The following is an 18528-nucleotide window of genomic DNA, read 5'->3' on the forward strand; positions in this document are numbered from 1 at the left end:
TATATGCTGTTTTATATCATATATTCTTCTAGAAAAAAACTCTATGCTCCTGTTAGATACAAAAAAAAAAAGAAAAGAAAACTAGAAGAAACATCAATGAGAAAGAGAAAAAAAAAGCCTAACTGTGTAAATAGAATAACTGCCATCATTTTTCTTTGCCATTACCTTGACAATAAAATGTTTGGATGGAAGCTCCTGATTTATATAGTCCCTTCAGGCAGTCACTGCTGAACAAAGCCACATTGATTTCCCAGGATCCAAGGTGGGGCAGTTCAAGGCCACGAACAATTGCAACTCACACTTGTGCTGGTTGAATACCTATGAATTGGATTTGACCCAGACCAAATTTATGAATGGGGCTGCTCTTTGCCTACCTGTCTTATCGCTGACAAATAGAAACCTTTCCCTTACCATAAGTCATACACACATGAGCACACTCTGGACTTCTGACCCATCCCTGTGCTGGTCTCTGGTTTAGAGACCATAAGACTCTCTTTAAAGATTATGCACCAATAAAGTATATTCATCTTTGATGCAGCCGAACCTTTAACTGCTGAGAACAGTATTATTACAGCAAGAAGACTAAGTTAAAGGAATTAGGTAGAAAAGTTCAATGCATTTGTTCCTGGGTTTTCCTTAGATTAGTGTTATTTATAAAATGAGACTAAAATTCCTTTATGAAATATTTCCTTTCACAAAATGTCACAGGGCAAATATGTAGAGAAATAAAGTAGACACACAGAAAAGAGTAGAACAAAACTTGGTGTCAATGGGCATATATTAATCTATGCAGAAAGGTAAAGAAAAGAGATCAATAAAAGAAATGGTAGAAAAAAGTTAGTATTTTAATAAATAACTGATAAGAAGAAAACCTGACACTAAAGAAATGGTAAAGAAAGGAGATGGAGAAATACTGGAGAAGCAAAGTAAAATCAAAGTCTTAACTATACAGCTGAGATGTACCATTTATATGCTTTCTGGAGGAAGTGGCATAAGCTGAGTTTTGAGGGATGAATAGGAGCTAATAGAACAGCATGTGTAAAGATAGAAAGATGTGACATAGCAACCCATCTGAGGATCTACATGCAAAGGGTGAAGTAGAGGTATGAAGGTAGAGAGGGGAGCAGGGGTCAAATCCTCAAGCGCTTTAGGTATTAAGGTACTAAGTTTACTTTATCCCAAAATCTATATGGAACTTCTGAAGTGGTTTAAGCAGAGAAGTAACATAATCCCATATGCATTTTAGAAAAATCACTGAACAAAAGAGGATACATAAGAATGTGGTCAAAGAGGAGATAGACGATAATATCAATGAGAAGTCACAAGATCATGAACTTAAAAGCACTGTGGAAGAAGATAGATTTAAGAAGCACAGGAGATAGAGACTATGAACTGGATGAGGTGAGAGAGTAGTGTTAGGTGATACCCACCACGTTTCAGATTTGATCAACCAGGTAGTCGGTTTTGTCATTCCCTGACATACAGTTTCCAGGAGAATGAAGAGGTCTAGGGGAAAGATGGACTTGCTTAGTTTTGATAATGTTCAATCTGAGCTGCCTATGGACCACTAGGTAATGTCAGGAGGTAATTGATTATGAATCTGAAACTCAGCATAATTCATGGTACAATGACTCACATAGAATAAAACTGAGAGAAATTATTTACCTAGAGAATCATACCGAAGTGAATAAATGTGTTGAAAATCACCAAAACTACAACATGTAAATGAAAAAATATACAAGGTATTATATATGCCCAAAACTAAAAGGTATTAGTCAGTTTTGAGTTCTGTCTAAAGTCCATCCTTACTAAGGAATTGGTATTGACACTCAACCAGTGTGACTCTGGGTAATACCCTCTCTGAAAGCCTTTCTGTGTTGCTTCAGGCACAACCATAATGCCTTTGTCCCATTAGGTTTAACCAACATTGTGGTATGAGCTTATGTCTAAGCTTTGAGCTCTGCTTATGAAGTCATGAGTCTTGAATCTTGAGTCTCAGTTCATCAACTCCATGGATGTCTGCACCCTGATGCTGACCCGTAGGTCCTTCTACTGAGATTATCATTCTTCTCTAGCAAGGGCTGTATTCTTTTTTCTCTTTGCAGTGGCTAGTTTCTTCATGATATGTCGATTGAAGACATTTCAAAGCCCTAAAGATTATATGAGGTTCTTCCTTCTAGATTTCCCATTCACCATACTTCTCTATGCTCCTGGATGAAGCTCATTCAGAGAACTACTACTGTCTGCTCTCTTCATGCCCAGAATCACATGAAAAACACTAAGAATACACTCTCCTTGGCAGAACGGTTGTATCTTTTTTCTAGACTTCTGTTGACATAAAGAAGTTAGTGTATGACTAGTGGGGAAAACTCCCAAATGCCGTCTGTTGGTTTTACATATATTGGTCCTTATCTCTGGCCCCTCAGGTAATTCAGAGGTGAGTCGGCACAAAACAAACAAGGGTCATCCTCCCAGTTTCTTGTTCCCTAAACTTACTTCAGATTGTGTAGACACACTGAACAATGCCAATCACAATTAAGAAAGAAGTTTGCTTCCTCTTGATTGCCTAACAAATAAGAAGTGGGTATAGTAGGATGTGCTTAGGTCCTCCAGAGTGGGGAAGAACTGGGTTTGGAGCATCTGCTCAATGTTTTATCAAAGAAAATACAGTTACATTAACAACAAATACACCCTTTCCTAACAACTATCCAATTGGAGATCCTTTATTTATGTGGGACTCCAATATGTGACCCTTTACAATCTGGATGTAGGGTTAAGAGCTCATAGTGTCTAGTGTCAGACTGCAGGCCCAGAGCTTGACTCAGGTACTTGTTAGCTGTATGGCACTGAGCATTTTTCTTACTCCTGCTTTTACTCAGTTTCCTCATCTGTAAAATGGGTATAGTAATAGAACCTGGGTCATGACATTGTCAGGAGGATTAAATAATAGGTTATAAGACAAGGGTTTAAAATAGGACCTGTTATACAGTAAGCACTCAATAAATGTTAACTATTAATTTAAAGAGAGACTTTTCCTTGATTTTTTAAAATTTTTTGCATTGTTTCGGAGTGTTTTTATTTTTTTTGGTTGGTTGCTTGTTTTGTTTTTAATGAAGATTGGTATCTGATGCTGCTGCCAGATGGTAACAAGACAAGAGTAAACAACCAGGGATCTTCACGGGTGGACACACACCACGCTCTGCTCGGCTGTTACAGGCAGTGACCCATCAGTGTATGTCACTCAGGGAAGAAGAAAGCACAGAGGTATGTCCTGGCACCAACATCTCCCTGAAGGATGAGCAGCTGGGCTGGAACAAAGCCAGGGAAGGAATGCACTCTCTTTGGGTTAAAAAAAAAATCACAACACATCTTCCTGTTTTGACAGCCCAGGGAAAAGAGGCATCTACACAGAAAAAAGCAGCGCGTGCGCTTTGAGATCTCCCAAATGAAAAGCAGCAGAGAAGCACACCCTATTATTGTGTAAAACCCCTACTTATATGTACTTCCAGCGCTCTGGCCCTCAGCCGAATCGTGTTGTAAAAGGAGAGGAGTTTGACTGTTCTTCCCTGATAGGGCACAGAAACGTCTTTCTTTCTTCCTGGATTTGGCTCGTGCTGCCGCAGCTGTTACAAAAGAAATCCCCTGAATACGAATTTTCTTCTCGGTGTAACCTGAATATGTTCGCCCTTCTAAGAATACTGTGTCTGAATCATTTGGAGAGTCCTGAAATTTTTATCGACCACAAAGTTATCAAAATAAAATTTAAGGCATTAGTTATTATGACCAGCTTATAAATAGTGGTTAGAGGTAGAAACCAAGGAAAAGGGAGAAAGAAAGGAAAAGAGAGGCCACCAACAGAAAAAAAGAGAGACATAAATACAGAGAAGAGGAAAGGAGTGCACACCTGCTGGAAATAATAAAAATGTGAGCTGGTATTTAGGCAGGGGTTCACTTTCTCCCTTCAGACGGTAGAACGTTTATTTAATGAGTCTCTACCAAGTTGTCAAGCAGAACAGGTGCACCTTCTGGGCCTCTAGCTCAGGGAAGGGAACTAAAGTGTCATGTCCCCACAAGGCTTCCTAAACTAGGTGTCTCAAGTATATTGCGCAGGGAAAGCAAAAACCCCAACTAGAATCTCCTGCATCGCAAGAATTACCTGCGTCATCTAGTGGCAGCATGTAATATAACCTTCAAGCGGTATCCACGCAATACTACAGCTTCTAACGGTCTTCTACAGTTAGAAAGACCTAAATTATCCATCCAGTGGCAGAATGTCAATGCCAGGAGAGACCTTAACGAGATAGATAGTCTTGACTTTGGCTGCACAGAAAACCACGTGCAAAGCTTCTTAAAAATATATTAGTACTTGGGCCCCATGCCCCAGTTGCAATAAAAAATACTTTTTTAAATAAAACAATTCATTTTGTTTAAATAAAATGAATGAGAATTTCTAGGAAGAGGGCCCAAGGAATCAGTATTTTTAAAAAATTTTCAGGTCACTTAAGCTGAATCGAACCTTGAGAACCACTGAGCTAACCCAACCCCTCATATAAGGAATGAGTTACCCTTCCTCCATTCAGCTGCTGGATGAATAGAGATGAGAACAGAGGCCCTCCCACAATTTGTAGATCTCCTTAGATCAAGATGAAAGTCACCAGACTAAGACTTGGAACAAGGGGGAGACGAGAAGCACCATCCATATGGAAACTATGACTTCCTTTTAAAGTAGATTTGCTTTATTCTATTTTTTCCCTCCCCTGTCCTGAATACACCCCAAAATGTTCAGACTAAAGCAACCTACACTGACATAAATCAATATTACATTCATTTGAAAAGATGCTTTTATAAAAAAATACTATAAGCCTCCCAACATAAATAGAATGTGGGGTTTATTAAATGTTTTGATTACATTTATTATACTTCTTTTCAAAAATATCTATGTGCACAAATTGTGCTGGCATTAGGAGATATATACATAAAATCTTCATCTAAAACTTGCTTTACCTAAAAAAAAAAAAATTGGGACCAAAGTAGATATAAAACAGTATATGTTTTTTTCTTTTAAATCTTAGTGAAAAGTAATGAAGATAAAACAGTAAGACAAAATCAGAAGAGTTAGTACACAGTTCCTTAATGAGATCTTTCACAAGTTCTGCTGAGCTTATTAGAGATGATTAAAAAAGCAGGGGTATGAATAACCACAGGGTTCCCATTCCCTATTTGATAAAAAGCAGACTAGGTGTTTAGAATAAGATTAGTTTCTTTGATAGAGAATAAAGTACATCAATAACACATAGTATTAGATAGTGATAAGTGTTATGAAGAAAATAAAGCAGAGAGGAAAAATAGGAGTTAAATATTAAATGGGGTGGCCAATAATTGTATTTCTTACTTACATGAAGTCCAGTGCAGGTCGATGTGATGATTCTGATCCATGCAGTGATTCAGGGCACCAGGTCTTTGCCATCTTGTGTCCCTGCTCTCCCCCAAGTCCTCAGGATTCTTTTCTCCATTCATCTGGAAAAAGAGGGAAAAGCAAGACTGTGAGCAGGGCACACACTCTTCCACCTGAGGAAAGAGGCTTGTCCCTTCTTCCCATGGTGAGAACCAGTCAAACAGCTCCACCTGGTTGTCACACGTATGGGAAATGCAAACAAGCAGTATGCCAAAGAAAAAGGAAGAGTACGCATATAAATAAGCATTAGCATTTCCTGCCCACAATCAGTTTGGAAGGCCTAAAGTTATCCAGAAGGAAGATCATGCTGATTAGGACCAAGGTGGTGACAGGAGAGCTGGTGAAAACTTGAAAGGATTCTGGATACATCCTGAGATAGAGTGAGGCATTTGCTGAGTGTGAGAGAAGAGGAATAAAGCCTAAAGCCAAGACAGATGAACTGCTGATGTTCAGACACTCCTGTCCAGGGGCATTTTGAGAGGACTCGACTTGCCTGTGTGAATTCCTATGTGGCTCTTATGTGTGGCCAGAAGAAGAGGAAGGTTGTATTTAAGAAAACCCAAAATACAGAGGTAGAAAATATTGATTACAAGCTATTTGCTCTTCCTAGACCATGAAGCTCTTCTGAGAGATAGAAGGAGGACTTGTCGCTACAAAGGGCTCTGGAGACAGCAATGCACAGTCTTTTTGAATTCCTCAAACAGCAAAATCTGGAGTAGGAACATTGAGCGTTCTCTAGTGCAAATCATAGCACCTAAGGGGCAGCAGATACCATGGATACTTCTGGTGCATTGGAGATGTACTGCTGAGTTGAACTTTTTTTTATAGGAACCTATATAAGCCATTCTCAAAAATAATACTTGGGGTAGGAGATAGGGCATTTTGATAATGACAAGGATCTGAGTTCTGGAGAAATAATAAAAATGTTTTGTGTTCCCCACCAATTTGCCCTTATTTAGAAGAGAGAAAAGAAAAAGAGAGAGAGAGAGAGAGAAAGAGAGAGAGAGAAAGGAAGAACGAAGAAAGAAAGAGGAAGGAAAAGAAGGAAGGAGAGTTTAGGTACGCTATTCCTTCCTATACATATACACTCACACACATATACATATACCATACACACACACACACACACACACACACACATACCTCAAGTAGTAAATTCTGTGCTCAGTGACAGAGAGGTGTGGCAAATTGAAAAAAAAAACTTGAAAGTTGCCTGCTAAACATTTTTCTTCATATATTTTGCTTCCAAAAGCCTAAGCCCATGTTGGGCACAGGGATGAGAGAAAATACCCCTGAATAGATTAAATATGCAAGCCAAATATGCAAACATGAAGGCAAAAGGATTTTTCTTGGATTAAATGTGATTTTCCTCAACTAGAAGGAACAGGAAGGAAGAAATTGCAGTGTTGTTACAGAGGCTGTATTTCCCACAAGGAGAGAAGGAGAGGGGCTGGTGATGGAAAGTGTACAGATCCTGCCTTTCTTTAAAATTATGATGTATTGTTCATCATGGAATTTTTGCATTAATTTAGAATTTTTGAATTTTGCATTAAAATATTATTTACATGATACTGAGTTTTGTGGTGCCCCCTTAGCCCTAATCCCAGTACCAGGGAGACACACACCACAGAAAGATGCCAGTGCTCCAAGCATGTCACACCCTTAGACCCAAAGTGCCATTCTAATGGGATTATAGACACTCAATAGTAACCTCAGTGAACAGATGATCTACAAATAGAGAAGTTCCTCTGATCCCCCACATTTTACACTATGTTAGAACTTTGAACTATAAGGTTAAACAAACCCTAAGAAAGAATGAGGTTAATGCCAAAATTGAGATCAGGAATAAAAAACATAATTTGAGTTCTGTTTCTTGCCCATCTGAGTTCATGGACTGGTTTTCACATCCATTTTACCAACAACGATTCTCAACACTGGCTGCACATTAGAATCACCTGGAGTGCCTTTAAAACATACCAAAGACAGAGCCCTACCCCCAGAGGTTTGGATTTAATTGGTGTGTTTAAAAAATTTCCCAAGTTATTCTACATGTGGCCAGGGCTGAAAGCCATTGCTTTATACTATCAAGCATCATTGGTGTGTTCCATGTGTACTCTGATGGTTAAACCTAGTAGAGGTCCAGCAAAAGAGTACCCTTCCCCACTGTCTTCTTTATTTTCCCTTCTTATATGACTTCAAAACAAATCTCAGTGCATACTGCAGTGAAGCATAAAAAAACCCAAGCTCACTACAAAAAAGGAGGAGAGCTTGGGAACATAATTAAAACAACAGATTTGAAAGAATCCCTCTACCTGAAGCTCATAGAGTGTCAACTCTTTAAAAGTGTGTTTGCATTTATGTGATCCTTTCTCTCAAGATGACAAAGCCCTTTTGCCGTTAGAGAAGTTAGGAATAAAGAAAATACATGTAGAATAAAATAGCACAAAAACTGATTTTAGTTCTTTTTATGGCATCAATTTATTGTCATAGCAGAAATATTTTCTTTGTGCTGCATGACAGCAACATATACTTAACCATCTTTTCCTCTTAAAGCCTAGAAATAAAGCTCACCTCTCTACTTTGTGTTGGTAAGGGCCTGGTTTGGGTGAGGATTAACCCTGGTTTTCAAGGTGCTTATAATCTAATATACTATCGGTAGTTCAGCGTACAGCATCATGACACCATGATGGATGTCCCTGAAATGGCTTGTGAGCCGGGTTACAACTTCAGACAGCTTTATTAACCAGTCTGTTCACTCATATGAATGAAATCATTCCTATACAAACTACAAAGGACGATCACCTCAAATGACAGCGCTGCAAATGAGATGTTCAGCTTGAAGGAGTGTTTGCCTGCCCCTAGGGAAATGTCACCACCAGCACAAGTAGAACCAAGAGCAGACTGAAAAATAAAAAATGCTCCCCTGTTTGCCAAATAAAACCTACAACTGGCGTAAGAATAGGCAAAAGAAACTCAACCACAAGATGACTAAAAGTTATCACTACCAACCAAAAGTACCCCTTTACCCATCTACCCAGGTGCAAAGAACCCCAAAATCCATCAATGGTACTGGATTCCTTTGGATTAAATAGTGCCATCTCCCTGTAGACTACATGTAAATATACACAATATATCCATGTAAAGGCTACAGCATTGTCACTAAAGATTACACCTAGTGCAACAGTTTATATCACTCAGAAGCACTGAGCACCTGACTTGGAGGAAGATTATCCAGAAAGGATGGTGAATGGGATAGAAAAAATATATAAATGCAGGTGCCAAACCACAGGAGAATCAGCAGCACCTATAACTCTGTCACAGACAGAATTTGCTGATATTTTTATTGTGCATCGCAGTTTTTGCAAATATATTGAAATACTATATATGTCATTATTTTGGACTTATGATGATTGTTAGGCCAGCCATTAGATTCTGTTATTTCATGTGTAAATAAGAAGCAACACGTACTGCTTTGTCATAATTTTTAAACCATTTTTATAACTGTATTTCAAAGTAATGTGTTTTCTTTGAATTATTTGTATTTTATATTGTGCATTTAAACCTTTATTCTGAGAAGTGACAGGCTTCACCAGACTGCTAAAGCAGTCACAACACAAAAAAGTTTAAGAACCCCTGAAAGAGAGAAGCTTCTCCTGTCACTGTAGTTATTGATGATTAGATATGTGTGTTCTCATACTACGTATCCTAAGTATGTAATCCTAAAATTCCTATCAGCAAGACAGGCAAGAAACAAAACATGCTCCACTAGACTCTTTGCTATCAGGGGGCCCTCTGGGCTTCATGGTAGAATAAGGAAGGCAGACATCCTCTGTGCTTCATTCCAAATAACACATTAAAAGTGATTTTCCACAGATGACCAAACTTCAGTGATATGAACTGCTTTTGCTTGTGTTTCTTAAAACAGAAAAGAAACTGTCCACTACCCATTCATAGGAGCTACCTGATTTCTGACTTCTATGGTGACTTGCTAGAGGACTACAGCAATTAACTTAACCTTTTGGAACTCCTCCATATGTAAAAAGCATAAAGCTGCAGGTCATTAAACTACAAAACTGCATCTGCAGTTTCTCTACCCATCAAATACTGTTATTGCTTATAACATATTTTGAGACTTCCCAATTGTTGTGTGATCATAAAACGGTATGGCACAGAAAAAGAACTCTGGAGGAATAGTTAAGCCTAACACTTGTCAAATTGGTATACTGGGTTGGCCTCAAGCTAAATTCGTATCAACTGAGTTGGCTTTGGCCCTGGCACCAGGCTCTTGGTTACCAGCGACTCTCCACGTGCCGGTTGCTGCCAATGGCTCAGCTGCATCCTCTCCAGCTTTGTTCCTATCACCTGTAAATCTCCACTGAAGCCCCTGCTTAGGTGAGGAGGAAGAACTGAGAGGGTGGAATGCCGTGACTACTCAGGGTGACGGGCTTCAGGGAAGGCTGGTCCTAACTGGCAGCAGATCCTGCTTAGGAGAGAGGCACTTGCAACTCCCCAGTGCTGACAGGTCCACTGCAGCCCATCCTGCATCTCTTTCTAGGGGAACTGGTGAACATCTGGTGCTTTCATGGTGGTGACAAAATGGTAACCTCCCATCATCACAGGACACTCAGAGCACCAGGGAGAATGAAACAAAACCACAGATACAGAATGCACACTTGTACAACCTGTGCCATTCAAATACATCCAACATTTAAACCATTCCTGCAAGAACTCAGGCACAGGCAGTAACAAAACACTTATAACCAATTAAACTCATTCAAGCCAATTATTCAAACAGTTCTTACCAATACACAATTCAAACCTTTAAGTCAGAAGAATTTCTTTAGAAACCGACTAATGGCCTCCAGAAATTAGCTCCCTGGAAACCAGTATAAAGTGTCCCAGTCCAGAACATCCCTGCCCTCAAGGCGATTTTCCAGCTTTGCTCCCACAGTATTTTGCATCTTACAGGTGAGCAATCCGGGGACCACAGAGTGTTACGGGATTTCCCTGAGACAAGAGACTTCTGAGGTAGAAACAGAACTGGACTCCCAAATGAGGGAATCTGTGAGTGATATTCTTAGTTTATATACACCCAGGAGGAGTATAAACCGAGCTTTTCAAGAATTACATTAATAGACTGACAAGTTCATTGTGTATGTGTGTACTGAGTGGCCCAAATTTTAGGTGAGTGTTCAACAGTACAAAAATTGAACAAACCCACTTTCCATTTTCCATGGGAAATTAGCTTTTGTTAATTATAGCCATGACTCATCATTGAGAGAAGAGAGCCTCTCTTCTCACTTTTGTTATGACCTGTCACCATTAATTAGGGCAATAAATGCCCTTCCCCATATCCCTACCACCTTCCCTAAGTACCCTGGGATCCTCCCTCTACAGACACAATGCATTTAACAATGCAGAACAGGAGTTCCAGTTGCAGTGGGTAAATTTAGATGTTAACGTGCATCATTTTTAAATTTCCAACTCTACAATTAAAACGCTTTTATAGTCACTTAGGACATAACTCAATTTATTTATTAAAGCCATATGCATGTATTAGATGCAAAATTCTTTCATACAACCAATGTTGAGATTAATCTACTAAGGTCACAAAATGCACATAGAGAACTCACGTCAGCTGTGCCAGAGAGGAAAAGAGGGATTATTTGCACAATTATAATATATGCTGGGGACAGTTTCTGGGTCAGAGTTAAGTCTATAAACATAAATATGCCCCCACAGTCTTCAAGATCATTACTACCAACAATAGGCCCCGGCTCTTGTTTTCCTAAATGGTGTTCTGAGCAGCAGAACAATGCCGACATTTCTTATATGCTGATAACATAATACAAAGAATGTTAACAGTTGAATCACTCTCCAACTGAACCAAGACTGTGTATATAGCTTCGAGTAGATTTCCATGTCTTTGGTTGGTCCTTGCCTAACATTTATTTACTTACTCCTATGTTTTCCAAATTGGAAATGTCCAAGTGCCAGCAGATAAATGTGTCAGAGAAGGGAAACATCTCTCCTACTCACACATAAGGTAGAAATGTAATTACATCATGCCTGAGATGTGTCAGGGAGTGAACCAGTGCCAACACACAGCAGCCTATATTGCCCCCAACGTGAGATCTGGTCTGTCTTCTGGAAAGTTCTGTAGCCAGAAATTCAAAACAAAGTCAGCAACGGTTGAGCATGCCTCAAGTCAAATTAACCTGAGCTGCAAAGATTATCAGTTGGGAAAGAGAAGATAGGATCCCTTTCCCTTTAAGCACTAGGCTACGTATTTTTTAGTCTTAAAAGTTCAGTCAAACTAAACGTTTCCTTCTGCCGGGCTGCTTGCACTGATCCAGGCCTGAGAAACAAGCTTTTCCACCATCTATGAGTTTTAGTGTAGACCAAATAATTTTTCAAGGTTTAAAATAAGTAATTTTTCTCCTAAACTCTCCAATGAACAAATTACATTAATCCTTAATAGGCTACTGCAACTTTAACTCTTCCCAGATGTGTAAGGATTAGAGGGACATACATGAAAAGTCTGAATCTGCAGTCCAGTAAGACTTCTCTTAGATTTGCTAGGTATAATCTCAGTAAATCCACTTGGAAAAAAGTGTTTCACTTTTTTTATAGAATCTAAAAAATTAATCTTTTACCATTTTTCTGGCTATGAAATGCATTATGAATTTTTTTTAAATGGATGGGGGAGTGGGAAAGGGGATTTAGGCACAGTTGTAAATACTTTCTTAACCCCCAATTCCCAAAGGAGAACATGAATTTCCCAAGAGAGATCTTTCTGTTATTGTCCAAAAGATGACAGGAATGTGTACAATCACTGATAAATCCACTGGTTTCTATCTGCTCACAATGTGCCCTTAATCTCTGAAGGTATTGCTACCTACAAAACGATCACTATCACAGCAGGTGTGCCGGAGTAGGGAGAGGGGGCAGGCAGCATGCTAATAAGGACATGGTTAGAAAACGACAATCTGTCAAGCCCTGGAAAAGAAACATGGTCATGAGCAAACTCAACCTGCAATCAGGGGCTGGGTTTTTATGGTATGTGTCTGAATGATAATAACTGGCCCAGCATATGCTGTCATCCTTCCTCACTTTTCAAGTAGAGAGGATGTTTTTTGCTTCAACTATGGCATTAGACACATTATATTAATGCTCTGTATTGACAACTGCCTCACCTCTCCCCCACCCCAAGGAGGTGCGTCCTTTCCTCCAGCGTGGAGGAGAGAGCTATACCCATGATCTAACAAACAGTGTGATTCAGTTCCCATTTTTACTTCTCTTTTTCTTTCTTCTCTCTTAACCTTGGAAACTAACCAATTTGTGTGGCTAAAAAAGAATAATGAAGCGAGCCAAGGAAAAAGGATGTTGAGTAAATCAGATATTTAATAAAGAAAGGAAAAGGCCATTTGAATGCAGATTCAATTAGTTTCAAATCCAAAGGTCTCCCACAGGTCCCCACACAGACCAGTGAGTTACACTGAGTTAAGGTACAGATGCCTTTTTTATAAAGAACTAGGACATATCCCTATGGTCTCTGACATAGGCAGGAAAACTGATTTAGTGGCCTAATTCCAGTCTCAAAATTTGAAGCTCCAGTATTGCATTGGTGCCTTCTGGGCATTTTCCTGACATTTCACTGATGCTAAACTGTTCTTCATTTAGGTTTTTACAAATTGATATGTATAGCTGGGAGCACAAACACTTGTGAAGGTAAATTTACTATCCAAACACTTGAATGAGGAAAGACAAACTGTGGGGAAAAGAAAACTAAAAGAGGGAAATCGACTTCGCTTCAAAAAAGTGTTTGGGGAGGGAGGCTTAAACACAAAGAGGGCAAGTCATTCAAATGCTGGTGCCAATAGGTGCCTTGGTGCAATATTAGTATAATTTCCACCAGCCTCTTCATTCTTTGTTCCTTAGTGCAATTTTCTGTCTTACGTAAAGTGTTGGGAAAATACAGGTTCAGACAACCCCAGTCTGTGCTCTACCCCATAAAACAGTTGTGTGAGCCACTCCCCTGTATAACTGCCACAAAATTCAGGTGACTCAAATTGAATTGTTATGTATCACAGTCCATCTGTCATTTGTACAAGCCAGCTGTAAGACACCAGAGTGCAGATCCCCCTACTTAATATCTAAATGGCCAGCAAAGAGGAGGGAGGTAACAATAAGCTAGCAGGGTAGAGACTGGGTCGGAGGATGGAGACACTACAGCTAGAGCCACATGAAAAGCAAGCAGAGGGACAAGCTGTTCACTGGATCCTCTGAGAAAGGAATGTATGGATTCTTTAAGGAAATGAGAGGACAGAAAGTTAACAATATTCTTGAGATGGACTTCATTTCCAGAAATTGTAACTAGAGACAAAGATGTGCTTCAATGTACATTTTGTGTGTATAGGTAGAGTAGGATTCATTCAGAGAGTAAGGATTTAAAGTAAGCAAAATCAGTCATGGGTCCTGCTCTAGGTTTGGATCTTAGAAACTGACTCAGAGGGACATGCTGGAATGAGAGCCGTGAGGAGGTGGGGAGGCAGACTGAGCAGTGGGAGAAGCAGACCACAGTGCATTTGCAGAAGAGGTGGGTGCCCATCCCATGGGGACTCTGGATATAAGAGGGTGCCCATCCTGTGGGGACTCTCGATATTCAGAGGGGTCTCAGACTGAAGCCAGGGTGTGGGCATTTGTTGTCCCCAAAATGAAGAGTCATTAGATGTTCTTCAAAGACAGTGTTAAGAAAAAATCAAAGACGAGCCACAGCCCAGAAGAAAACATTTACAAATCACATATCTGATGAAGGATTTGTGTTCAGAATATATAAAGAACTCTCAAAGCTGTTAAGAGAACAAACACCCTAATAAAAAAAGAGACATAGAATTTGAACAAGACACAATACCAAAGAAAGATATATGGTTTGCAAATAAGCATAAGAAAAACTGTTCAACAGTGTTAGTAACTAGGGAAAACCACAGTGAGATACTACTACAAATCTACTAGGCTGTCTCAGATTAAAAGGACTGAACATACCAAATATGAGTGAGGATGTGGGGAAACTGGACCTCTCATACACTGCTAGTGGTGATGTGAAATGATTCAACCATTTTGGTAAACAGTTCATTAGTTTCTTAAAGTTAAACATATACTCAACATACTACCCAGCCATTCCACTCTTAGATATTCACCCAGTAGAAATGAAAGCCTATAACCATACAAAGACTTGTGCATATTACCAGCATCTTTATTTGTAATAAAGCCAATAACTGGAAATAACCCAAATATCCATCAAGAGGTAAACAGAGAACCGAATAGTGGTATATACACAAAATATTTTTAAAAACGGAATAAAAAGGATATTGATCAATGCAATACAGATAAATCTCAAAATAATAATGCTGAGTGAAAAAAGGCAAGTACATACAATATAATCCTATTTAGATAAAGCCTAGAAAATGCAGTAATTCTAGTTCAGAATAGTCACCCCCTGCTTGTCTTTACTTAGGTCATTACTATACTTCCTTCCTCAGCTCAGATATCACCTTCTGGGAAACTTCCCTGCCGGGAAACTCACCTACCTGCCCAGGTTGGGTTAAGTGCCCCTGCTATGAGTTCCACAGTTTCCTACCCACCTTACAGCAGAATATTTATAAACATTGTAATCACCTGTTTACTCATTCATCTTCTTACTAGACTGTGAAATACTTTAGATAAAAAAATCACACCTTTTGTTTTTGTGTTTCCCAAGCCTAGAACACAATAGATGCTCCATAAACATCAACTTGAGATGCCTCTTTTGAAGAATAAATTAGTGAATGGATGAACAAAAGAACCAACAGATGAATCAGAGAACATATTAATTTGAAGGCATTTTAGAGGCCCAACCTTTACAAATCCAGGTAGGACCAAACTTGCATATAAACAAAAGACATGGAAACAGAGGAAATGTGACTTTTGCAAACAAATATAAAAGATTTGTCTCCTATCACATGCATCTGCATCAGCTTATTTGAACTCTATTCAAATATTCACAGGAGGAGAAATACAGGTTGGGGCAGGAAGAATAAATCAGGAATTCATAACAGAAGGTAGAGGTTTTGAGAGGGTCCAGGTAGGGGCAGCACCAGAGCCCTAATGTCAGCAGGGGGCTGGGAGGAAAAGAGAAAATGTGCGGTTCAGCGTATCGGCTCTCCAGTCAGAAGGTCTGGGGTCATCACTCGCTCGGCAGTGGCTCTGGAAAAGTGACTTAATTTGTCAGTCAGTTTCCTCACCTGTAAAAGTGGGATATTGATAGTGGCTACTCATGAAATATTCCCAAGGATCAAAGGAAATAACTCAAGTGCCTGGCACACAATAAAGTCCCTGTAAACAGGAGATGTTATTAGGAAGGGGCCAAGAACCAGTCTCACCTTCTTGGCCTTTTGTAGTCCTGCCAACACCACCAGATGCTCCAGAAGGTTTATGAACCTTTCCACATGGAGGGAGAGCAAACCTCCTGGGCCCCTCCACGCTGCTCTGCCTGACACCTGGCCTGATGGTGTGGGGCTTGATTAAGGGGCCCTAAGTTAGGCCCTACAATGGAAAAGTGTCAAATGGAATTATTCTGCCTAAAGAGAATCAAGTTAGTTTTAAAACTTAAAGGCTTGTCCTGACTAGTTGTTCTCCACCTTGTTCAAAACATGTTTAAGCTTCTGGTTGGGAGATATTTAGGTTAGATATAAGAAAGAACTCCTGGAAATAGGAGGATGTTAAAAACCCTAATTGACTGCCAAAAGAAGTCATGAATGCTCCTAGTCTAGAAGGATCTCAGGTGAGATAGCTACCTGTAAGAACAGGTTGTATTAGGTCAGGGGAAACAGACATTTCCTTCCCTTTCTTTTTGATTTGTTTTTTAACAGTACCCTGGGAAATACTTTAGGGGTTATCATGTGTCAATTATAAAATGCAGGTTATGATAATTCACAGAATTTCAGTTTACTTGTTAACCATTTAGCACCACAGCTTTTGTATTCAGGATTTCCCTCTCTCTCTCTAATTCAGCACTATTTTTTCAAACTTCAGTCCCAAGGGAATCCTATAGAGAACTTGTTTATTAAAAATGCAGATTCCAGCCAAACCTCCTGAATCAAAACCTGGTAGTGAAGTCTGAAAATCCATATTTTTAAGAAACTCCCAAGGTGATACCAAATTACTACCCCAGAACTTGAGGTTACCTGCGCACAAAGTTTTGTATAATTTCCTACACTCCAAGGACTGTCCCTCAGGGGGAACAAAATTAAGCTTGAGAATTGGATCCTCACTTTCTCAACCAACTCCAACAGGAGCTGTGGACCCAGGCTTTGGGGATGAACCCAGGTGGTGTGACAGTAGCAAAGGAGCCAGCTCCTTCCTCAGCTACAGCTCTGGTCCCTGCCACCCCTTTCCTCTGAACAGCAGCCACTGGTGACCAGGAACATGGTCAGTTCCAGATGACCCTACATGGTACTAGCAGGGTGAACCGACTGAATCCTTGAAGTTTCCTTCTAGGTCTGTTAAGTTACACTGCTAAATTCATATCGCCCTGAAGTAGTGGCTTCTCCCAGCCCTTTTTATAAGTTAATCTACTCACACAGTCACCTCTACATTTGAACTTTCACATCTTTTGACAAGTAGAAAGGAAAAATAAAGTACAGATAACATGGCTACCAGGCAAGTTGGAAAATTTTGAAATTTCTTTTTTAAGTGATTGAAAAGTACCTGCTGTGAGGCAATTCTGAAGCTTAAAAGAGGGACTATATGTACCAGAGTATCTCTCTGTTGGTTACCTTCCCCTGCCAGGAAGAAGGGCTGCCAGATATGCCAAAAAAATAAAAAACACTGCAAAATATTTTTTTACAGGGCTTTGCAACTACATTATCTCATTCCATAAGTGAGTTTTTTATGGTTGAGTGGGGATGGAAGAACATGTAACCCCCCTGATTAATGGATCATTATTGGGAGAAGGCTGTTTTGGTAAGGGACACTTGCTATGTGTACTTCATTATGCATTTTGAGCATATAGAGAAATGGGACCTGCATAATTTTAACAACACAATATAGGTATAGACTTTCAACAATAAAGGTGAAAGGCTCTCTTTCACTGTGCTTGTAAAGACATGGACTACACTGTTGACCAAGATCCCAAGTATTAAGTGCAGAGAGGGGAAGACAGTTTAAGTGTTTACACATTTTTTTCTACCAACTTTCTGTACTCACAGTCTTTAATCTCCCAAGAAAACCCCAGCACACCTGTGTTGCACATGATAGCAGCTCTCACCCAGCAGGTACATTTAGAGAAAGGAATCTGTCAGGACACTAATAACAGTCCTGACAAAGGAGGCAGGAAATGTTGCCAGCACCATAGGAAATACTATCTCTAGGAAATGAAAAGTGTACTACAGTGAGCATAGTATACGTTTGTTTATGTTCTTGTTTCCTCCACTGGCAATAGTTGCTGTCAATCCATGAATTCTGTTCTACAAATGAAATAGAAAATTGCTTTAGTATTACACAGTCTCAGCTGGATGTTAAACCAACAGCCTGGTGATTTTAAACTCAAGCTTAGATTACTCTTGCATTACGCTTCTTTGAGCTGGAAAGGAAATAGGATACTCTCCACAAAAGATGTTATACTTAGGAGAAAAGTGAAAAAAAAGTAACAGCCACTTGTGCGATTTTGTGTGTGTGTTAAGTTTTGTTTTGTTCTGAGAAGGGGTGAGTTTTCTAAAAGTAAAAAAGAAAGAATATGGAGTCTTATCATCTATCTGCTATGATAGTAGGTCAATGACCTAGCTACCAAGAAAATTCAAGGGAATATGTAGGAGGAAACAGATAAGGTGTAGTTGCTAGGAATATCAGAAGCAAAGGGAACACCACAGAAACTTAGTCATATTGCCCCTTTTATAGGAAATGCATAGTATCTGTTTCTAGAACTTCCATTATGCATTGGAGACCACTGTCCACCAAAGTCAATCCTCCCCTTCTTTCTTTGTAATTGGGCTCACTGCAGCTCAGATTTCATTTCACAGCCTACAGGGCACAAG

General features: G+C 39.6%; 1 long non-coding RNA gene across 1 annotated transcript; it reads right to left on the reverse strand.

The window, feature by feature from the left end:
- Positions 1-2988: 2988 nt before the first annotated feature.
- LOC140844746 (uncharacterized) lies at positions 2989-16120 on the reverse strand. Its single transcript, XR_012123238.1, has 3 exons — positions 15877-16120; positions 5397-5517; positions 2989-3308 (listed from the first exon to the last, which is right to left on the reverse strand). It is a non-coding gene; the product is annotated as an uncharacterized lncRNA (long non-coding RNA).
- Between the last annotated feature and the right edge of the window lie 2408 nt (positions 16121-18528).

Source organism: Manis javanica, chromosome 12 (genome assembly GCF_040802235.1).
Source record: "Manis javanica isolate MJ-LG chromosome 12, MJ_LKY, whole genome shotgun sequence".
NCBI lineage: Eukaryota > Metazoa > Chordata > Mammalia > Pholidota > Manidae > Manis > Manis javanica.